This window comes from Penaeus vannamei, chromosome 5, assembly GCF_042767895.1.
Source record: "Penaeus vannamei isolate JL-2024 chromosome 5, ASM4276789v1, whole genome shotgun sequence".
In the NCBI taxonomy this organism is placed as follows: domain Eukaryota; kingdom Metazoa; phylum Arthropoda; class Malacostraca; order Decapoda; family Penaeidae; genus Penaeus; species Penaeus vannamei.
This window is the reverse complement of record NC_091553.1, coordinates 13,511,838-13,532,188: the sequence shown is the minus strand read 5'-3', so window position 1 is coordinate 13,532,188 and position 20,351 is coordinate 13,511,838. Positions and strand designations below refer to the sequence as shown.

Sequence of the window (20,351 nt, the reverse complement as noted above, 5' to 3'; positions counted from 1 at the left end):
CATGAACGGATAAAAATTGTTCCAAATTCCTCTATAAATTTCAGTTTGATATATACGAATTGTTAGCCCTGTTTGAGAGAGAAAAAATCACTTGAATTTCACTTCTCTTTGAATCTGGGAGTTATTTCTTCGCTTCAATCTTTTCATGTCGATTCAAAAGATAAAAGAAAATCATTTGCATAATTCATTGAGGGATTTCGAGAAAATTGGCAGCCCAAAAAAACATTCAATACTCCAAAACATGCATCGGCATTATGATCTGCGATCAGAGAATATTCATATGCAAATTCCACATGACCCAAATCAATAAATATATACAAACAGTATATACAGGGATGAGCCCCCTGCCTGTAGTGAGTATTTTGACTGGATCCGTCAGCCTTACAAAACAGATCAGTGGCTGCTGCCGTAGTTGTCTGTCAGTCAAGGCGGAGATAAGCAGCGGGTCCGGCCAGCCAGCACGGAGGGCCGCCTCTATGTGCGAGACAAGTACAAAAAATCTTTGTGCTGCAACACGTCTGAAGGTAAGTCGGCGAGGGCGGGGATGTAGGCCTATCACGTGGCTTTCGATTGTGATTTTAAACGATAATTGGTTGGAAAGAGAGGGAGAGAGAGAGATTGATTGATTGGTTGGTTGGTTGATTGATTGATTGATTGGGGGGGGATGAATACGATATAAGTATGGACGAAAAGAAAGTAAAAGGGGGATACTACAAAGAGAGAGAAAACGGAACACGCCAAGGAAGACACAACAAAACAAATAAGATAAAAAGAATAAAAAAGCATAAACGAAAAGAAAAACAGAGAGGAGAATCACATTAAGAGAAAAGACAAAAGCGGCAGACACGGCTTGTCGTGAGGCGGGCACTAAATACCGCTCTTATAAGGCTCCAGACATTCACATTTCGGCGTCTAATTATACCAATAAGTGTAGGTTATAAAACAAAAATGGCGCATCTCCATGACATAAACCTCCCTCCCTGTAGACGGGCGACTGGCGGAGATTGTCAAGTTGCACGATTTTCTCTGGAAGGGAATATTTCTGTTGTTTCTCTCTCGTTCTGTTGTGTCCGTATTTATGTTACGTCCAGGGCGGTGTTGGGGTTCTGTCCTTGCTTTGATTCCCGTCCGTGTTCGATATCGCTGCATCGCTCTCGATTATATTTTCCTATCGCTGTATCGCTCTCGACGTTTTATTTCCTGTAAGTTAGCCCGGGCGAGGACGACGCATGTGTAGGACACTTGCTGGGATTAATTTCCATTATCGGACCCGGTCGTTCGCACCCTTTTCCGCCCCTTGTGCGTCCTCGGAAGGACAGGGCGCGAGCGTCGTTATACAAGCCGGGACACAAAGCGGCGAAGGCCCGGGGCGATACTCATGCAAAGTAAAGAATTATTCAATAAAACTAAGCCATTAAGAGAGTTATTGCCATCTTTACGAATGTCGTCCCGTGATCCGCAGTGCCAGGGGATCCAGATTATCGCCTACAATCCCAAATACGGACAGATATTAAAATTCCACGGCGGCAAATACTGTGACTGAGCAACTTTGATAGCCTCTGCTCAAGTGGGGGGTGTGGTTGCCCGGGCGAGCGGTGGCCGCCGTGTCAACCGCACATACACGCACACACATTCGTATCTGTGCTGCCGTCAGATAAACATACACAGGCGCGAACTCACACACGTACACACAGTCAGACACCTAAAACACACACACACACACACACTCATTCTCTCTCTCTCTCTCTCTCTCTCTCTCTCTCTCTCTCTCTCTCTCTCTCTCTCTCTCTCTCTCTCTCTCTCTCTCTCTCTCTCTCCTTCTTTCTCTATCTCTCTATCTCTCTCTCTTTCTCTCTCTCCCTCTCCCTCCCTCCCTCCCTCTCCCTCCCTCCCTCCCTCCCTCCCTCCCCCTCCCCCCTCCACTCCCCTTTCCCTCTTTCTCCCTTTAATCCCTTTTTTTCTCCCTCCCCCTTGAGCCCTAACTCACTCCCTCTCCTCCTTCCCCTGGAGAGCCGAGCCGACGGCGTGGACTCGGAGGGGACTTTGGGAGTCGAGGCGCCCACGGCCGCCCGCCATTGACATCGAACGCAGGCGAAGTTCGTTTCCGTCCCGCAAGTGGTAGAGGAGAGCATCAAGATATAAATTTAAGATATTAATTTAGGATAGTAATAAAGGAATAATGATGGGAATCAATAACCACGACGGGAATGTAGGTCCTAATAGAATTCTGGGGCAGAGTCGCAGCAGGTAGTAAGAGCTGGATTAGGACCAAGTACTCCCACACTGAGATACAGCTTCTCGCAGCATGTAATTTATACAAGTTTCGGGTCTGGGGATTTCTTCCCTTATCGGAGGCGATCGCCAGACAATAAGAGTTATATATTTTATAATGGCTGTGATTACAGGTAGCGCGACCCTGGATGATGCCCTGAGTCGCGTGAGTGGCGGGGGGCCGGGGGAGGGGCGGGGGTGCATGCAGGCAAATCGTACTAGTTGGGGTATAGCTGGCACTTCCTCTACGCATATGATTACGGTTCGAACTCTGCGTGTGGGTGTGTTAGGGTACGTGAGTCTGCGTGCCCGTGCGTAGTGCGCAGAGACGGGGCAAATGCACCTTGATTTCGCGGTTTGCGGGATATAGAGCAGTGGCGTTCGAGTTCAACGGCCGCGAAGGTCGGGCGGCCCTCGACGCTTAGGTTCCCGCCTTCCTTGAACTCAGACACGGGGACAGTCGCCGGTGTTTCTCGCACGGGCACGCTTAAGGACGAGCGGGTAATGAAGAACGTGCGAAATGCGCTGCTTGACAACAGGAGCAGAACGAAGAAGTCTTGGTTGTGTGCATGTTAGAGTACGAGCTGTGGGATGATTGATAGGTTGATTGGCTCGGGCGGGCCGGGACGCGGCGTGGGCGGCGGGCGCGAGACTCCCGTCGCTGAAGCACGAGACCGCCGAGCGACGGACCTCGGCGGCGGCGGCGGCGGCGGCGGCGGGGAGGCGAGCGGCAGCCGTGAACGTAACTTTGGCGGGTTGCTTTCTTTATTTCCCCGCAAGAAGAGAATTTTATTTTATGAACTGAACGAAGAGAATTCGTCCTCAAATAGATGTTCAAAAGGCTTGTCTGCGTTTTGTTATTGATGCTTTGTATTGACTAGTAGATCGGAACACTTGTGCAAATTCCCCTCCGAGGAAATTGAATCATTGCCTTTGATCCGGCAAATGCGTGTAGTCCTGACCCTGATATAAATAATCAGTGTCGCTATTGGCTTTCAAGAGAAATTCTCCTCAATTGCATGCATTTTCTGTAGACCGACTTGCTTGATCGTCTAAATTGCATAATCATGGCTTATTATATGAATAGCCATATAGAACCTCTCTGCAGGTGTATGCTGATGCGCAGAGAGAAACGGACCTTATGCGCCCTTGGGCTAAGGGTGAGACTCACTGCCTGGCACTGGAGATGTGATGTTTTGAAGCTTTTATATGACCTGAGAATGTACTTAACTGGAAGTATTCAAGTGTGGCCAGACCATATTGCCTTCATTTATGGCAGATTTTACGCCCTTTCCCATTTTTGTTCGTGCTAAATACACTCCTTCTATTTTTGGCGCTCGTTGATTAGTTTAAGGAGTTTTCTATGTTAATCTGGCCCTGCCGAGGCGCCGCCGCTTTTTTTCGGCCGAAGAACTTATTAGAAAAATGTAAAGAAAGAGCCTGTAGGAAATTCGGCTGTAATTGTTGACCGTATTTAACATTAGTGTGGACTATATGGAACGATAAAATTTCTTTCAATGGACTTGGACAAGGTGAATGGGGGAGGCGAGGTGGGGGGGGGGGGGTTGCACTTGCAGCCATTCAGTACGGCGTGTAGGAGGAGGAGGTCATTTTCAAATGTTTATATCCATTTTCTTTCTTGTCTTAATGTTTAATGAGGTTCAATCGCACATAGATATTTGTTTGTATGGAGTTGTATGTTTATATTGTATTTATTCATTCAATCATTTAGATACGTGTGCAGACGCTGCCAAGAAACGTCAGTGCAGAAAATTGTCAATTCAGTGGATGGTAAGTAGTGTTCAATTTATGGAAGGGGAAAGGAAAAGAATATAGAATAACCGCTGTATACATATTTGTATGTAATATATGTGATCAATGATATCACATGATGCCTATTTTATGATCGAATGAGAATCGGAAATCCCCGAGTGCGCGCTGGCCGGGAAGACCTCCGCCTCGGCTTCCCCAGCAGGAGAGTGCGAGGGCGGGTCGGGGTCAGGATTAAGGGAAGGGGGAGGGAGGGAAGGGAGGGGAGGGGCAGGGGAGACACATGGGTGTTCTTGGCGATGGCCTTTCGAGTCTGTTCTGTAGAATCTTAGTCTCAAAAATTCAGGCCTTTATAGTATGCAGCGTTCCCACGGACGCCGAGGAAATTTAAATATCAAGCAGTATTTTATATATCGTGTGGCCAGCTTAGCTCCGGAACCGGCCGGCATTATGGACATTCGTATTCTATCGGCGCATTGGACCATTATCATATGGAAGCAATATTGCAAACCCGCCTATTTCCAGCAGCGGATTGGAAATTGGTTGTTTGGGGGTATGGCGCGCCTCGGCCCGCGCGCTCGCTCCCTCTCTCCGCTCCTCTCTCCTCCTTCCCCTTCCTGTCCTCAACGCCTTTCTCTTTCTTTTTCTCCCTCCCTGCCTCCCTGCCTCCCAGTGTTACCAGATTTATGTAAGATATTTAATTGGGCTATTGGGGAAAGTTTGGTTTGATGCAGATTTTGTAGGCGGTGTAAAGGTTAAAGATGCCGTTGCGGTGAAATCGTCTTTCGGCGACATATGAGAGAGAGAGAGAGAGAGAGAGAGAGAGAGAGAGAGAGAGAGAGAGAGAGAGAGAGAGAGAGAGAGAGAGAGAGAGAGAGAGAGAGAGAGAGAGAGAGATATGAATGAATGAATGAATGAATGAATGAATGAATGAATGAATGAATGAATGAATGAATCCGAATCGGAGAGAGAGCGAGAATGAGAGAATGGATTGCTTCGGTGGCGTCGCGTGCAAGGGCGTGCAGAAGACGAGGCAGGGCCGAGTGCCATGAGCGTAAAAGTGTAATGTGAGACGCAAGTGCCAGAGCTTACTGCACGAATGACAGGTGTGCAACAGGAGGTATGACGCGCAGCTCAGGGCGTGGGCGAGGGCTGGTTAATGGCTGGAGTGTAGGTGTCTTTTTTAGGTGTAGGTAATGGGAAGAGTGTATGGCAGTGTGTCTCGCCCAGAACATCGTAGGTCATAAAAGTTGTTCCAATTTTGTAAAAGTGGACGCGGGCTTTCGGAGCGGGGAAGCCGCGAGTTGTGGGCGCGAGAGGCTCGTCGGAGTGCGTGGGTGCGGGCGGCGATGGGCGGACGTGGACAGGTGTGCGGGCGTGGAGGGGCGAGTGAGTGGGCGAGCAGCAGCGAGGGAGATAAGCGAGCGGGTGAGCAGGCGTGAGGAGGCAGTGTGCAGCAGAGAGGCAGCAGGCAGGGTAGCCCGCCTGGCCGCCGCCCTGCCTGAGCGTATTAAAATACCCTACAACATAAACCCCCTTTATGTGGTCGTAAACATTTTTCCCTTGACGGAGTTTTTTTAGGTTCGTGAGCAATTCTGGGAAGTGAATTCATATTCATAATAAGGTGGCGTCCTTCATATTCGTATTCATATTCATAATCATTCATATCCCTTTTCAGATCCGTGATACAAACCCTAGTTTTATGCTGTACTTAAAGCCTTCGTCTGGGTTTTACAAGTTTGTCCGCAGAAATTATAGGCGCTTTGTTGTTCTCCAAATGTTGCATTGCAATGATATTTTCTCATCTGCATTTCATTATAAATCGGATGGGTTTTGCAGGCACATAATTTAATCTTGGAGATTGAGTAACGTTATATATTTAGCCATGATCCTCCGAGAGTTTTGTAGCCCAGGCAATTTTTATTAATTTTATTCGTTTCTGGTTTTGCCTCCCCCTCCCCCCACCCCCGTACTTCCTCTATTCAGATCCGAGCCATAAAGATATTTATCTCTCTATGCTACCCTTGTTCCTTCAAATTTTATTCATATTACTTTGAGCTTGGTGGTTTTCGGGTGTCGAGAGCGAGGCCAGAGCCACGCAGCGCCGCGCATGCAATCGGACACCACCCTCGTTAATGCCGGTTTATTTCTAGAATTTACCGAGTCGACCATTATTTGGGTTTATATTAAAAACGGGGCGGTCGTTAGCGGCCTAAAAGTTGGAGTCATTATCGTTTATGGAATATTAGGACGACCGCACGGAATGGTATGGCTACAGTTACAACCTCCCGCCTCACCCAAGACGGAGTTACACTGCGGGTGCCGGCGTTCGCTCGGGGGGAGGGGGGGCGCGGGGGCGGGGGGGGGTACTGTGTTTGTAGGGAATGAAAGGTTTGCGTGAGTGTGTTCCTGAGAGGAGGGCGGGAAGGACGGGCGTGCTCGGCCCTCCTCCTCCCCCGCCGTGGAAGATTTGGCGGAGGGCGTAAGGTTCCCTGAGGAAGCCCAGATGCTGCCCCGATGCAGGAAGGGTTTGGGACGCTGCGGCAGGTGATCGAAGTGTGCTGACGCCGATGAATGGCATTTTAAGGAGGTTTAGTAGATGGTGTGTTGCGCTCGTGGGTGGGTTTGGGAAGAGCGTCGGCGGCCCTGCTGGGGGGCGTGGGGCTCGCCGCGGAGAGTGAGAAGTCATTCGGGGAGTGAGAGGGAGAGGTTAAAGGGGTTTATGAAACGCAAGACGCTCCGGCCGCAGGTTCGTGGCGAGCGCCGGCGGGTTTCGGGCGAAGGAAAGACGGCAGAGGAGAGGAACAAGGAGGCACGAGGGAATTTGATGGTAAGACGCCAGCCAGTATCATCAATAATTTTAATAATCTTCCAACTGACGTATAATTAGCACGAAATAAGATGGATTCGATTCTCCAGCGGGCGGGCGAGGGGGCGGATTGAGGCGGCGCGCGACGGGCGGGGAGCGCTGGGCCACCCCAAGACTCCTCGCGATGGGCGTCGCTCCAGGAACGGCGCGTGTCTGCCGCTCGAAATAAATTCCAAGATTACAAGCACGATGTTCCGTATCACTTAGGCAGATTCGAAAGTTAATGACCGGAAATTTTAATCCAGAATCGACAGTTACGATTGTTAAGTCGTTACGGAAAAGCTGTTGAGTTATTAGTCGCTCGCGTGTGTCGGGTTCGCGCGCACCTTTGTTCTTTTATTAATAAATCAGACTCAGCCATCGGCACACGCTGTCAGAATCCCGTGTTCCGTCGCACGTGTGCAACTGCAGATGCACCGTAGAACAAAATTCTATATAAAGAAGTAATAAATATATGTCAGACCGGAAGCCAGACCCCGCCACCGCCTCCACTAAGCCCGATAATTTCACCGACTGTTTTCATTATTATTAACTCCCTCCCCCCCCCCCCCACCCCTGCGCAGCCCTCCCCTCCCCATCCCGCAACTGCCTTTTGCCTATCTCCTTCAGTTTACTGTAAGTCGTTTTCCCTCAGTATTTCCCATCCCACCGCTGAAGTTGCTAATATCATAAGCAGTGTCTGGGGCTATATACGTTTTTGCCAGCATTGAGGCCATTATGCAAGGATTTCACTTTTATCGTTATGTCGAACCATAACTTTCAAAATTCCTAAAAGTATAAAATTTATTCTGATTAGCATCGTGCGGCAACCGTACCTCCGTTGGCTGGGAATTTTGCCCCTTGAGTGAACCCTACGGAAGGCTGGGTTTTGTCCGCCGCCAGCCCAATTGAGTGTTGCCAAACGATTTTCCAGAAATATGTAATTAGACACAATAAAAATTAATGGTACTTCCCTCCGGCCATGATTATTAAAAGTGGACCTGGTCACATTATTTTCGTATTACAATTGTGCCGTACGATGATCTATGTGTTATCCGCTTCGATTGACGGCCTGTCGTAATAATTAATGGTTACATTTTATTTCCAGCGCCGCCGGGTTTATGTGTATACGTCTATGTGTACTGTGCGCGGCCGTCATTCCGTAAGCCCCTGTCTCATCCCCACGGACACCCACGGCCGGCCAGAAATATCTTACTCCGGGGCTTTGCAAGATGGAGCCAGCGCTGGTGACGGAGGTTGCAAAAATGAATGAATTTGCCGAAACTCGTCCGGTTCTTTGGTTTCGGCGGGATTCGGCATGACGTTTCGCGTGAAGCATGATTTTGCTTATTCGTCGGCGGCACTTGAACGCGGAGACAGATAGGAGAGAGGGAGGGAGAGGGAAGGAGTGAAAGAGGGAGAGGGAAGGAGTGAAAGAGGGAGAGGGAAGGAATGAAAGAGGGAGAGGGAGGGAGGGAGGGAAGGGACGAGAAAGGAAGGAGGGAAAGAATGAGAGAAAGGAATAGAAAGAGCAGAAGAAAAATGTGTATGAAGGGGAATTCATCCATGGAGTTTTCATCCTTAAAGGTTGAAAAAAATACAAATACAAACATAACGAGAACTACACAAAAACTCTCTCCCCTCTGCCCTCCTTTCCTTTCCTTTCTCGGCGTCTACGTTCCTTCCATCTCCGTTCTTGTTTCCTTCAACTCCTGTTATACCTGTCTTCTTTCTCTTCCTCCTCCTCCTCTCACTTCCCCCTTTTCCCTTCCTCTCCATCCATCCCTCCTCTTTTCCTTCCTCCTCCTCCTCTCCCTTCCCCCCTCTCCTTTCCTCCTCCTCCTCTCCCCTCTCTTTTCATTCTTCTTCTTACGTGACTTCTATATCTTCGTTTCCTTCTTTTTCTTTTACTTCCTCCGCCACTTCTTTTCCCTTCATCATCATCATCATCATCATCATCCTTTTCTTCCTCTTCTTTCTCTTCTTCGCCCTTTTCCTCCTCCTCCTCCTCCTTTTTCTCCTCCTCCTCCTTTTCCTCCTCCTCCTCCTCCTCCTCCTCCTTTTTCTCCTCCTCCTCCTTTTCCTCCTCCTCCTCCTCCTCCTCCTTCTCCAGGTCCCTGAAAACAGTTATATTAAATATGTATCCGAATGACGCGGGGGCTAAACCTGAGCGTAAAAGATTGATAGCGAACATTTTCTACAATCAATTCTAGATCACTGCTCCCACTTCTCCTAAATCCTTGAATTTTAAATGTTGTGTTTTTATGTACCGGGGGACTGTGCGAGCTTTCTTATTTTATTTCCTTTTCATGTGTTATCACTGCCTTTAACTTGGAATAGAAGAGAAGAGAAAGAATGAGAGAGAGAGAAAAAAAAATAATGGAGAAACGGGAGATTTTACTTTCATGAATGTCAAATTGTAGATTTTGGTATTTTTCAAGGAACGGTTTTGTTGCATGTGTATTTTTTTTAAGGGATGTGTTTGCGTTTGTTAGGGTTCTTATTTATACATTTTATGCTTTCATTGAGTACTTCAAAGCCTTTTTCTGGTGCGGTTCTTCAAGGCGGGACCGGAACGCAATTCTTCAACGTACACGAGAACGACCGGGTTTTCAAAGTGCTTTTCTCTATCAAAAAGGCTTATTCTTACACTGACTTTTAGTAGCTTCCAACCCGAGGCGGATTTTCGTCGTAATTCTTACTCTTTCTTGTCTTGTATAACCGGAGATGATCAGATACAAGGAGAGAGCGACGACATGCATAAATTTATTCACCGTCGCCTAATGCCATCTTTACTTGGCTTCTTTTTTCGTTTCTTTTATTCAGGGAGGTTTCGCTTTTACGGAAGCTTTTTCGTATTTTTTAAATTGTTCGAGGAGGTGCTCTTTTATTTATTTTTATATCGTCTTTCCTTTATTCAAGTAGGCTGTCGTTATTCATCTCTTTTTCTTTCTTATCTTTATTTAGTTTCATATAATCTTTCCTTTACTCGAATAGACTGTCTTTATTCATCTTTTTTCTTTCTTTTTTTATTTGTTTTCATATAATCTTTCCTTTATTCAACGAGGCTGTCTTTATTCATCTCTTTTCTTTTTCTTTTTTATTTTCATTTAGTCTTTCCTTTATTCATATAGGCTGTCTCTATTCATCTCTTTTCTTTTCCTTTTTTATTTATTTTCATTTAGTCTTTCCTTTATTCAAATAGGCTATCTCTATTCATATCTGTTCTTTTCCTTTTTTATTTATTTTCATATAGTCCTTCCTTTTATTCAAGTAGTCTGTCTGTATTCGTCTCTCCCTTCTTTCTTTTCTTTTTTATTCACTTGATTCGCTGGCGACAAGACCTTCGGGTCCCGGCTGCTCCGCGGTCATCTCCCGGACTTCCGCTGGGCGACGACGGAGACCCCGGATGCGGCAGACGACGTCGCGCGATGCACCGGCAGGAGGAAGGGAAGCTTGGTCTTTGTTACTAATGAAGTGATAATGGGCCGTTCAGTTTAGACAAATCGAGGTTCCTTCGGGTTATTGGCGGCTGGTCGTAATCGCCGTTTTATATGGCGGTTGCGTCGTTACGTTGCCTTTGTTATGCTGAGCATTGGTGTCTGAATTATAGCGGCGTTAAACGTTTTGTGTGTGTTTGCTGATGTGATTCATTGTCTGCAATATTAGCGGAGTAGTATTTATCAGATGCTCAGACAGACATGAAATGGGATACGAAAATGACGATTTTAATAATTATTGCAATGGCAGTGGTGTAAACTGTTATAGATATTACCTACATGGGAAAATATACACTAGCGGTCGTTACGTTGTTAAGAAGAATTAATTATATTCAATAAAGGGCGGCGAATTACACTAATCTTTTTAAATAAATTCTTGGAATCATGAGCATTAACAATGATTAACGTTTGACTGCGGTTAACCCCAAAGGCAGTTAGGCAGGGCGCCGTTTAGCCGTCGCCCGCAAACACAACGGAAAGGTCCCGGGGCCAGCTGATGCTGCTGTTGCTTTTACTGATGTCACAGTTCTTTTTTTATACTCGTAATTGGGAAATTAGTTTGTCGTAAGAAATCCTCTCTGGTTCTCTCTCGCTTATTTACTCTTATTTAATGATTTGTCTGCCTGTCTGTATTTCTCCCAAGGTTACAGGGGCAACAGTTTATTTTTTCTTGCTCATTTCCCGCTTCTGAAAGCAAGCGCCGAACTTTGAGAAGAGAACTTAGCATCATGACACAGTTTTCCAGCTTCCCCGACGCGCCCACAGTTCGCTTCCCTTCCCTCCATGTACAAATTTATAAGCAACAGTACTCGCATTCTCATCGCGCGGCGGCCAGTACCTCTGAAAGTCACTCATTGGTTCCCAAGCATGAGCGCACACGGGCAGTTGTCTCCTGTCGCCCAGTGATTACCATAACCACACTGCGCGCGCATACATCTGCCTTTTCCCATTTCATCGCAGCCGACCAACGGGAACTCGGGTTTCCCTGCCTCTCTAGCAGTCGAGGCAGCTTCCTGGTTGGGAGCCTCGTGCACCGTAATTTTCTATGTCAAAGGGAAGGTAGCAATACAATTAGCGTGACGATATTCATTTTAAAAAGCGTATGATACTTTTGTGGATGTATGAAAGATATTAAGTTCAGTCGTAGTTAAGAGGCGGTTGGTTGTACACACACGTTCCATTACAGACAATGTTATTTTCTACATCTACCATTTTCTACCTTTATTATCATAGTGATCAGAGGAGGAACTTTTCTCTCATGTAATTTGACTGCATGTAAAGCGGATATTTTTTTCTAGAGGATGTTTTCGTTCTTATTCATTGTTCTGTAAGGGCCATTATTCTGGTAAAACATTCGCGGAAATCAGTCGTGTTGACCCTTTACATAGAGGCGATTTTCCCAGGTGATTTGACGTTACAATAATTACACTTATTCGTTCCTATCATTTATGACGTCAGCAGAATCGTATTTCCGGTTCTGCTCTATTATCGTTATTATAATATTTATTACTATCATGCCATTATTTCAATTTGCTGTCGTGGGTGAGAAATGGACGTAATTTTAACTTTTGTGAAACTTCTATCCTGTCAATTGTCTCAAGCCCATTTCCCTTATCATTGTTTTCTACGGGTTGTTTCGAGCTCTCTCCTTCGCATGCCGTGTTTTGCGCTGCGTCCCACTCTGCAATCCTGACGGTGTCCTCCATTTTTGTTTTGTATCATCGCTAATACGGTTTTTACCTTCGCTTTCCCGTTGTGGGGTGTGTTTGTGTGAATTTCCATTCGGAAAAGGTCATTCGAGGAGGAAAAAATCAACTCGAAATCAGTTTTTTTTTTTTCATTTCACTTCACGAAATTAATTGTTCTCCGTGTTTTCTTTCCCAGAGTGGTTTATAACCTTGTGTGAACTGAGATGTTCTTTCGCTCTGACGGACACGGCCCCACCGCGATCCATGTCAACTAAATCGTAATATGTTGTGGCTGGGTCGGGGGTGGCCTAGCGGCGGGTGGGGGTGGGGGGGTGAGGGATACGGTTGAAAATTGCGATATATTCCTGTAACATTCTAAATAGGCAATTACCCGAGCTCATAAATCTATAGGCTGCTGACACGCACCATATGTTTACCACAGTTGTAGCTGTAGTTCTTTCCCATTGTGTGCACGGGTCCACGCACGGCGGGTAAGGCTACACACGGGAGTACGGGAGAACATAAAGGGTAAGTGTAAGCATAATTACCTTCTGCGAGTTGGTGCCGCGGTAGTCACTTCCTCCTTACTTTAATTGCCTAATGGTTATGTAATTAGCAAAATTAGATGCACGACAAGTGAACGAGACGGCGTTTTAGAAATTTAGAAAGAAGGGGAGAGGTACAGTTCGTTTGTCGCAGCGCATGCAATCTTGCAACGGTTTAAATAGCAGTCTCCGAGCTTGTTTTGCTTGAAACTCAACCGCCGCATGTTTACTTCGTAATGATGGTGTTGGTAGCCATGAAACATCTCGACAAACACACAAACGCTTTGATTAGCACGTCGGCTCCAAGAATTCGACATGGCGATGGTGGCTGTGATGCTGGATGTGAATGGCGGCTAAGTCATCGGATTTCAATATGGGATTTATTTTTCTGGTCTCTCTCCCTCTCCCACTCCCTGTCCCCCTCCCTCCCCCTCCCCGAAATGCCATTTATCGTTGTTCTAGATGGTGCAAGAGCAGAGAGACGGTTGGACGAAAGTGTAGGTTGGCTGAAGGGAGGAAGCCCGGAGCGCAGCGGTGGCAAGGGTGACTCCTAAACATAATTCTGCCTCGGAACGTTATCATCATTACCGCGGAAGTGCAACCAGTTTTTTTCTTATCACATTAATAAAATCCACAGCGTCAGCCTGTATTTTTCGTGCATTTCGTATATACGAAGGTGCACGCTATGCCACCGTAGATGAATGTCCTCTCTGCCTGTTGGGTCGCCAGTAACAGTATTGCATGACTGAATGGTTGGCTGCATTTGACTGCCGCTTAAGACATGTTCAAGAATTTGCTGAGTAACTACGGACACTCATTAATCCTGACCTTATTTGTCATGCTTTTGGGTTTGTTTGTATTTGTGTGTGTGTGTGTAAGGAGTTCGGTGGAGTTGGGGGAGTAAGCGCTCAGCAGCTAATGTTGGCGATGATTTATCCTGTATTGTGGGACAGTAATGAAAGATTTACAGCTGCGATACGGTGCCCGTGGCTGAGCTGAAGATAGTGAGCTTTGTGTATGCGTTGGTGTGTGTAGGATCTCTGCAGCTGGAGAGAGCAGAAGCAGTTAATCTCTTGCTAACCACGACACGCCTCGACGACTGCCTTTTGTGACAGTAAATTGTAAATTATCGTAGGATATACTCGCTGCTCCTCTTCCTCTTCCCTACTTCTTTCCCTTTCCTTTCCCTCTTCGTTCTCTGTTCCCCTTTGCCTTTTGTTCTTCGATATCCTCCATTCCCGTGTCTTCCCCGACTCATCGGCAGACGAATTCTTAGGCGTCCTTGAAAGGAAAGTGTGGGACAAGAAGCCCCTCCTGTGTCCAGGGGGGCTTCCGAGGACCAGACGCCGTCCCTCGGGTTGTCAATCAGCTCTCTCGCCGTACGAATGAGCGCGCCGCAACCAGAAGCTGAAAAGCGTTCCTCGCAGGTGTGGAAATCCAGGATCATGCCTCTGGTGTCGGAACTGTCTATAGGCGCGAGAAGCTCGTGTTTTATTTTCTAGTTTTATGAAGAAATCCGCACCCAGGGATGGAAATACATATGATCATGTTTTTGCATATGAAATAATTTATTGTAGCATTATCATGGCGGTTACATATATAACAAGCAAAAGAAAGCATAGGATGGAAGCACCCTCACCGCCCCGAGGAAAGAAGAAGTGAGGCTTCTTCCTCTATTGACAAACTCTCTTTTCAAGCCAGTGAACGCCGGCTCTGCCAGTCTGATATAAAGATTTCTCATCCATTCGTGAAAGGGTATTAATAGGGCTGCTATTAATGTTGATTGTTCATCTACATAAGTACGATAGAATCGCGTAGCCGTGAGCGCAAGTACTGGTGAATGGTACACACACTCGTTAATTTTTAACCAGTGGTATTTCGACAGCGGGGATCGTGTGCCTTAGGCAGTAATGAATGTGTAATTATCGGCGGAAGGGCTGTACATTATTTATTTCGTATGTATAGACGCACGCTTATTTATATCTCGCGGAGAAGTGATCGGGTATACAAGACGTCACTTATTTTCCTTATTACTTGCGGTTAACGTCCTGCGCCGCATCAGCTACATCTCGTCCTTTCATGGCACCGCAAGGAAAGGACGCGGTGCTCTTTACCTTATTTTCCTGCCTTCTGGGAAGGGGGGAGGGGGTAACGCTCCACAAGAGACCACATCGGCGGAGCTTTGACCGCCTGTCATCTCGTGGATAAATTTGTAATGTCAGTATTTGAGCGGGAACACGGGTTGTCGCCCATTACCTGCTTTGGTGGCTGTCTTCGTCAAATTCTTTGTCTGCACTTTATCGCAGTTCCGTCACCGCCTGTCTGTCAATCTTCTGTACATCATGTCGCCTTCAGTGCTCGCTTTCATCGCCGTTCCTCTGTGCATCATCCTTATCAGTGTTGCCATAGATGCATTAGGACTTGGCTACTCTCACGTCAGGGAGTTCACTATCGCCGCTCTACCTGGCGCGCCCTCGCTGTGCAGCCGTCATATCTGCGTGGCAATCCCTTCAAATTTGTTGCCTTCTTATCATAGCGGTTTCGTGCTTTTAGCGCCCTTATTGTGCCACTTCCATCCCTAATATACCTACATTGCGCCGAGACTCTTATAAATGAGTGAAATCGTAAATCCCATAACACTTTGGCGTCGTCGGAAACAGCATGGCACTTTCCTTAAAGCATTGTTCAGCTGCGAATGCGATGGTGCAGGCGGAACGATCGTACCCTGAAGCGACTGAGCGGTTTGTTTTGATATCTCGTTCGGACGAGAGAATTTGCCTGTTCTTTCAAGACGATCAGGGGGTCGTGTGGACGCTGAGACGATTATGGGTATAATTATTTTCCGCCGAGAGAGTGCGGCCATTAGTTGTAAGATAACCCAACCGTAAGTGCACCACCTAAGCCTCGCGTCAACCGGCCGGCCATCATTGCAAACGCTGCGCAGGAACCCCCCTCCTTCCTTCCGTACAATCTCAGAGTTACCGGGGAACCTCCTTTTTTCCACGGCGTCGCTGCTAAAAAAGTTCTCTATAACCCTCTTCGTATTTCTGGGAAGATTTTATGAACGTCCTTGTATTAAAAGTCTAAGAAAAATGAGAGGCTGAGATACCATCACAAATCGCAACCAGTATTTTTATTGCTACACAGCCCATTAAGGAACGCACATATTCTCACATTTTAATGTTCGCCATCTCCTAAAATGAACTTTGCACTTCACAATAGGCGGCCATTTAAAATTTAACGAATGGAAAAGTTATTCGTTTGTTTTTAACGCGAGGAGAAAAAGAAATGCATTTAGAGTAGTGAATTATTCGAGGCCCGCTACTCAGAAGTAAGTTTGCCTAATTGTGAATGCATGTACACTTGATGTTCATTAATGTGATTTTAATGGAGTCAGATTACAAAGTAGAATGTGTGTGCAGGGCGACCGAACCCGGGACTTACGTTTGTTTCTTTCGCTCTCTTGTTTAGCCTGGACTTTATTGGGAGTTTTTTCATCGATTAGTAATCAACCTTGACTGTGTTTTAGGTGAGAATTGCCTTTCAATGAAATCTCTTGTTCATAGATGTTGACCTGGGGGAAGGGACGCGCTAATGCGAGGGCGCGGAGTCTGATGGAGTTTTCGGAGTGGCTGCGGCGAGCCTCGAACACGTCCGTCAAGAGGCTGTGAAGGGACGGAAAGGGACGCGGGCATTTTAGCTTGATTCTTATTGATGGCGAAATGTGTTTTTTGTTTCTAGGTTTAATTGCCGGGGTCTCTGCTCCCTCTAAGATCGGTTTAGACTTCTGCCGTCTATACATTGTTCTGCCGAGTCCCTGTCCCCGCCTCCCCTCCCCCACTTCGGGTTGTTCCACTTTCTAAATTAGTCTCTGAATCGGCTGGAATTGGTTCTCTTCATGGCCGCCCTTTTTATGCTTATCTTACCTAAATAAATACAGGCCCTGAACCTCCGCCCCCTCCAAAGTACACTCCAGTCTCCACGCGCCTTCTCCCTCCCTTTAAGAATTCTGCATCGAGTTCCTACCAACATCCCTTTCTCCCCTTCACTCGCTCACTCCTTTCCTTTGTTCAAGTCTCAAAAGTTATATATTTTCTGGCGCACCCGTATAACACGTTTGACAGAAATAGGTCAGCGCGGAAAAGTGCAACCCCGTGAGCGATCTTCCAGCAATCAGCATCATGTTTTCAATATTGCAGGAACCTTATTGATGGTGTCTCAACACGTGCGCTTTTGCTGTAGTTTTGTATTTTATGGATTTGGTATGTAAGAACCTTTTTTTATTAAGATATCTTACCATCTATAGGACTACGATAAAATTACTCTTAACGCTCTGGTTAAGATGAATCATAATGTTATACGTACTTTTGTGTGATATTTTTTCGTATTCTTATAGTTCATATTTATTTATTTATACTCCAAACGAAGGATATTTATAGCTCCTGTTTATTGTTTGCTGTATTTTTTTCACTTTCATTTCCGCTGAGCATTGTAGGAGCGCCAAGATTTTCTACTGGAGGGTATCGGCGTAGCTTTGGATTTTACGAGTTTTCGAATGTATTTGTTGATTTTACTGTCGCTACCAAATACTGTTGCTTTCATTTTAGCATACAGCACTAGCAGTTCTTGCTGAAGTATCTCACAGATTTGTCTCATTCGGATTTTCTTTTATCGTTAGTATTCAACCTTTTCTTGAACATGACCAGATTTCCCGGTTAATTTGTGCCATTACTTGAAGCCTCGCCGACCAAGCCTTCCCCGAAATGCCGTTAGTTCCCATAGTTCGATCACGTCTCGGGACGGCCTACTCGCGGCGGATGTGATCCAACAGGGGAGAGTAAGCAAGCCCAGAAACTGCGGCCGTATTACAATTACGATTTGGTGTAATAACCGAAAATTACGGATAATGGCCGCCTGAGAGTGGAGGAGAACCTGAGCTTCCTAAACTGTGCGGATAATCGTTGTGGAGACCTGTAGAAAGCCTTGGATGGAATAGGCAGTGAGCGTATAATTCCGATGGCTTTCGATTGATAAAATAATTTCCTCGCTTGACAATCTATTTTCCAATTTTGTTTTTTTTTTATAATTTTCCATCAGCGATTATGGAGACATGTTAAGATTGTACGAGAGGAAGAAAATGTGCGCGCGTTTCTTTCTTTTGTTCGGGTTAAGAAATATATAAAGAGAAGGCCATACATCCTAAGATAAGTAGGTGCACGTACGACTGTGTTTCAGTAATTTCTCTTTGATATCCGGCCTCTTTGCAAAGCTTTCCCTTCCCTCCTCGCCGGAGCCCAACTGTAGAACAATAAGAGAAGTAATTTATATCAGTCAGAGCAGAATACGATGATGAAGTGGAACCCGCCATGACACAGCAGCGAGCGGGAAAACCTCCAGAATTGCATTAACGATCCTATTTTGTTTTCTCGATCGCTTCATTCGCAGACTTTACAAACTGGAGTGTATTATAAATGCTTTATGATATGTCTGACATTTCGGGACAATGACACGAGAGTTCTCATTTCGACATTCCGACACTTCATTATCTAAATGATCCTCCCATTCATGACGAACTTTGGAATATCAAGTAGCATTGTCATGTAGTATATGCTGATTACATTAGTGACATTTCTCTACACTATGGTCAGCGGGAAGACCGTTATCTGAGGTTTCAGTTAATGTGAAAGGGTTATGCGACGTAATATTCATGAGTGTCTCCGGTGAACCTAACCTTCACCGCCATGACAATACGCTACGCTCGGCCAGGATAATTTGAATAAATGTCACAAGCTATTATTTTTACCGTGGAAGGGCCGGCCATTTTAATATTCGCATATTCAGTAAATGTCATGAATGGTTGACTTCGATGTAAGGCCCTGCGAACAAAACCCAGCAGGATATGAATCGCAGTTTGAAGAATGGACATTAGAATTCTCTAAATGTTTTTTGTCTGTCTCGTAGCCGGACAATGAAGGGGAGCCTAATTCAACTCGTGAATAAAAATACATAATCATTGCTTGTTTTGTTCATTATTGTGGGAGTCCCTTTTTGTCGGTGTGTTAGTAGCATCGGGCTGACTGTGCAGAAACATCATTGTCACGGAAATGTTATTCCAAACAAATTTACAAAGTACGGCGGAAGAACGCGGTGCCGTCCGCTCGTTCGATCCCGGACATCCAAGCAATTCCCCGATTCTACACAACATGAAAGACTATCCATATCCCGAAAAAAAAACAATGTTCCCAAGAAAAAAGATGACAACTTGATGTAAATTTTTGTCGGTATTCTTCTAAAAGATAATGAAGGGTTAACATTTCGGCAAGTGACGGCTCGCTGTCAGCAGCCAGGCCTCGCCATGATGGAGCGGCCGCCACCGCCGCCAAGCCACCGAGTCCACGCTAGTCTCCGACCATCTCCTCTCTGTCTACTTCGATTTTCGTCTTCATTAGCCTATTTTCCTTTCTAACATTGACGGTATAGGTTTAATACATTTTTAAAAATCAGCAACGTATAACGAAACCGTTTTATCATTGGGTTGTGCTTTGGTGTTTCCCTCTCTCGCTCCCTATTTTCATCTTTCATTCTGGTTATTTCTCTGGTGTAGCGACCCTGATACTCTTGTACTTATATATCATTGCATCATTTTATTTGAGATGTTATTGCATCATAGCGAACATAGGAAAGGATTGATTGGGAGAAAATAAAGTATATCAGACGGAGTATATGAAATGATTTTCAAGGTTGGATGAAACAAATAAATAATGTTCACTTTGTAGGTTTGTTATGTTATGGGAAAATTCAGCATTTGCTTCATTTTTATATAGTCAATTGAAGACACGAGTAGTTACCAAACAAGATGCCGAGACTGAATTATTTTACGAATTTTGGTAACGCATTTCTTGTCATTGTTCCATTGTAATTGAAAAAGTTTGCTAGAGAATTATGGGAGGACCTCAGCCCATCAGCCGAACAATAGACAGGTAATTTGAGTCAAGTAATTTTACGCAATTTGCCCACAAGTTTGTCCTGTCGTTATGTATGCGAAAATAATTCATATTCAATTCAAATCACATCGAGGCGCGCCCAAATATGAAGATGGCATTTCTTTTATTTCGTATTTTTATTTTGATAGGGATTGGAGAGTTTTTTCATTTTATTTTTTTCCATTCTCAATTCTGGGAATGAACATTATTGAAGAAAAATCGTAGCACAGTAGAGTCACAGGGAGAGCGCGCCAAAGTTAACCAAACGCAAATGTTTCATGTCTTGGCCAATGGCTCTGAATGGCAAATCGTCCAAATTGCCAGGTACCTTGCAACGTTATTATGTCAAACAAATGAAAATATAACTTTGCAATCTCCCGAGTTTTGTTTGTAGTGATTGCACGCGGCAGGGAGGGGTCCAGTCACGTTATCGGAGCAACCCGATTTCGCGATGTAATTTCTAATTTATCAGTAAAGACAACTGATTTATACTTGGAGCTCACTGAAGATGGACAATGATTGTCCTCGACTTTCTCTTTATCTGATAAATGTTCTGTTCTCCCTTGATTCCATTGCCTGTGAACATCTGCTCTTTTCTCGTACTGTCCGAGGCGATGCATAATTCAGCGAGGACCAATTCTCACTGAACGATGAAAAAGTATATAATTGCCTTAGTCATTATGCATGTGTTATAATTATGAAAAGTCTGCAGGGATGGCGTTGCCTATCAATCCTGGCATTTTCGA

At 45.5% G+C, this 20,351-nt stretch overlaps 1 protein-coding gene across 5 annotated transcripts in view; it reads left to right on the top strand.

Moving 5' to 3' along the window:
- The window catches only part of LOC113807515 (protein bric-a-brac 1-like), a 380,224-nt gene that overhangs the window by 352,787 nt on the left and 7,086 nt on the right, over positions 1 to 20,351 (top strand). The gene's annotated exons all lie outside the window — the stretch shown is intronic.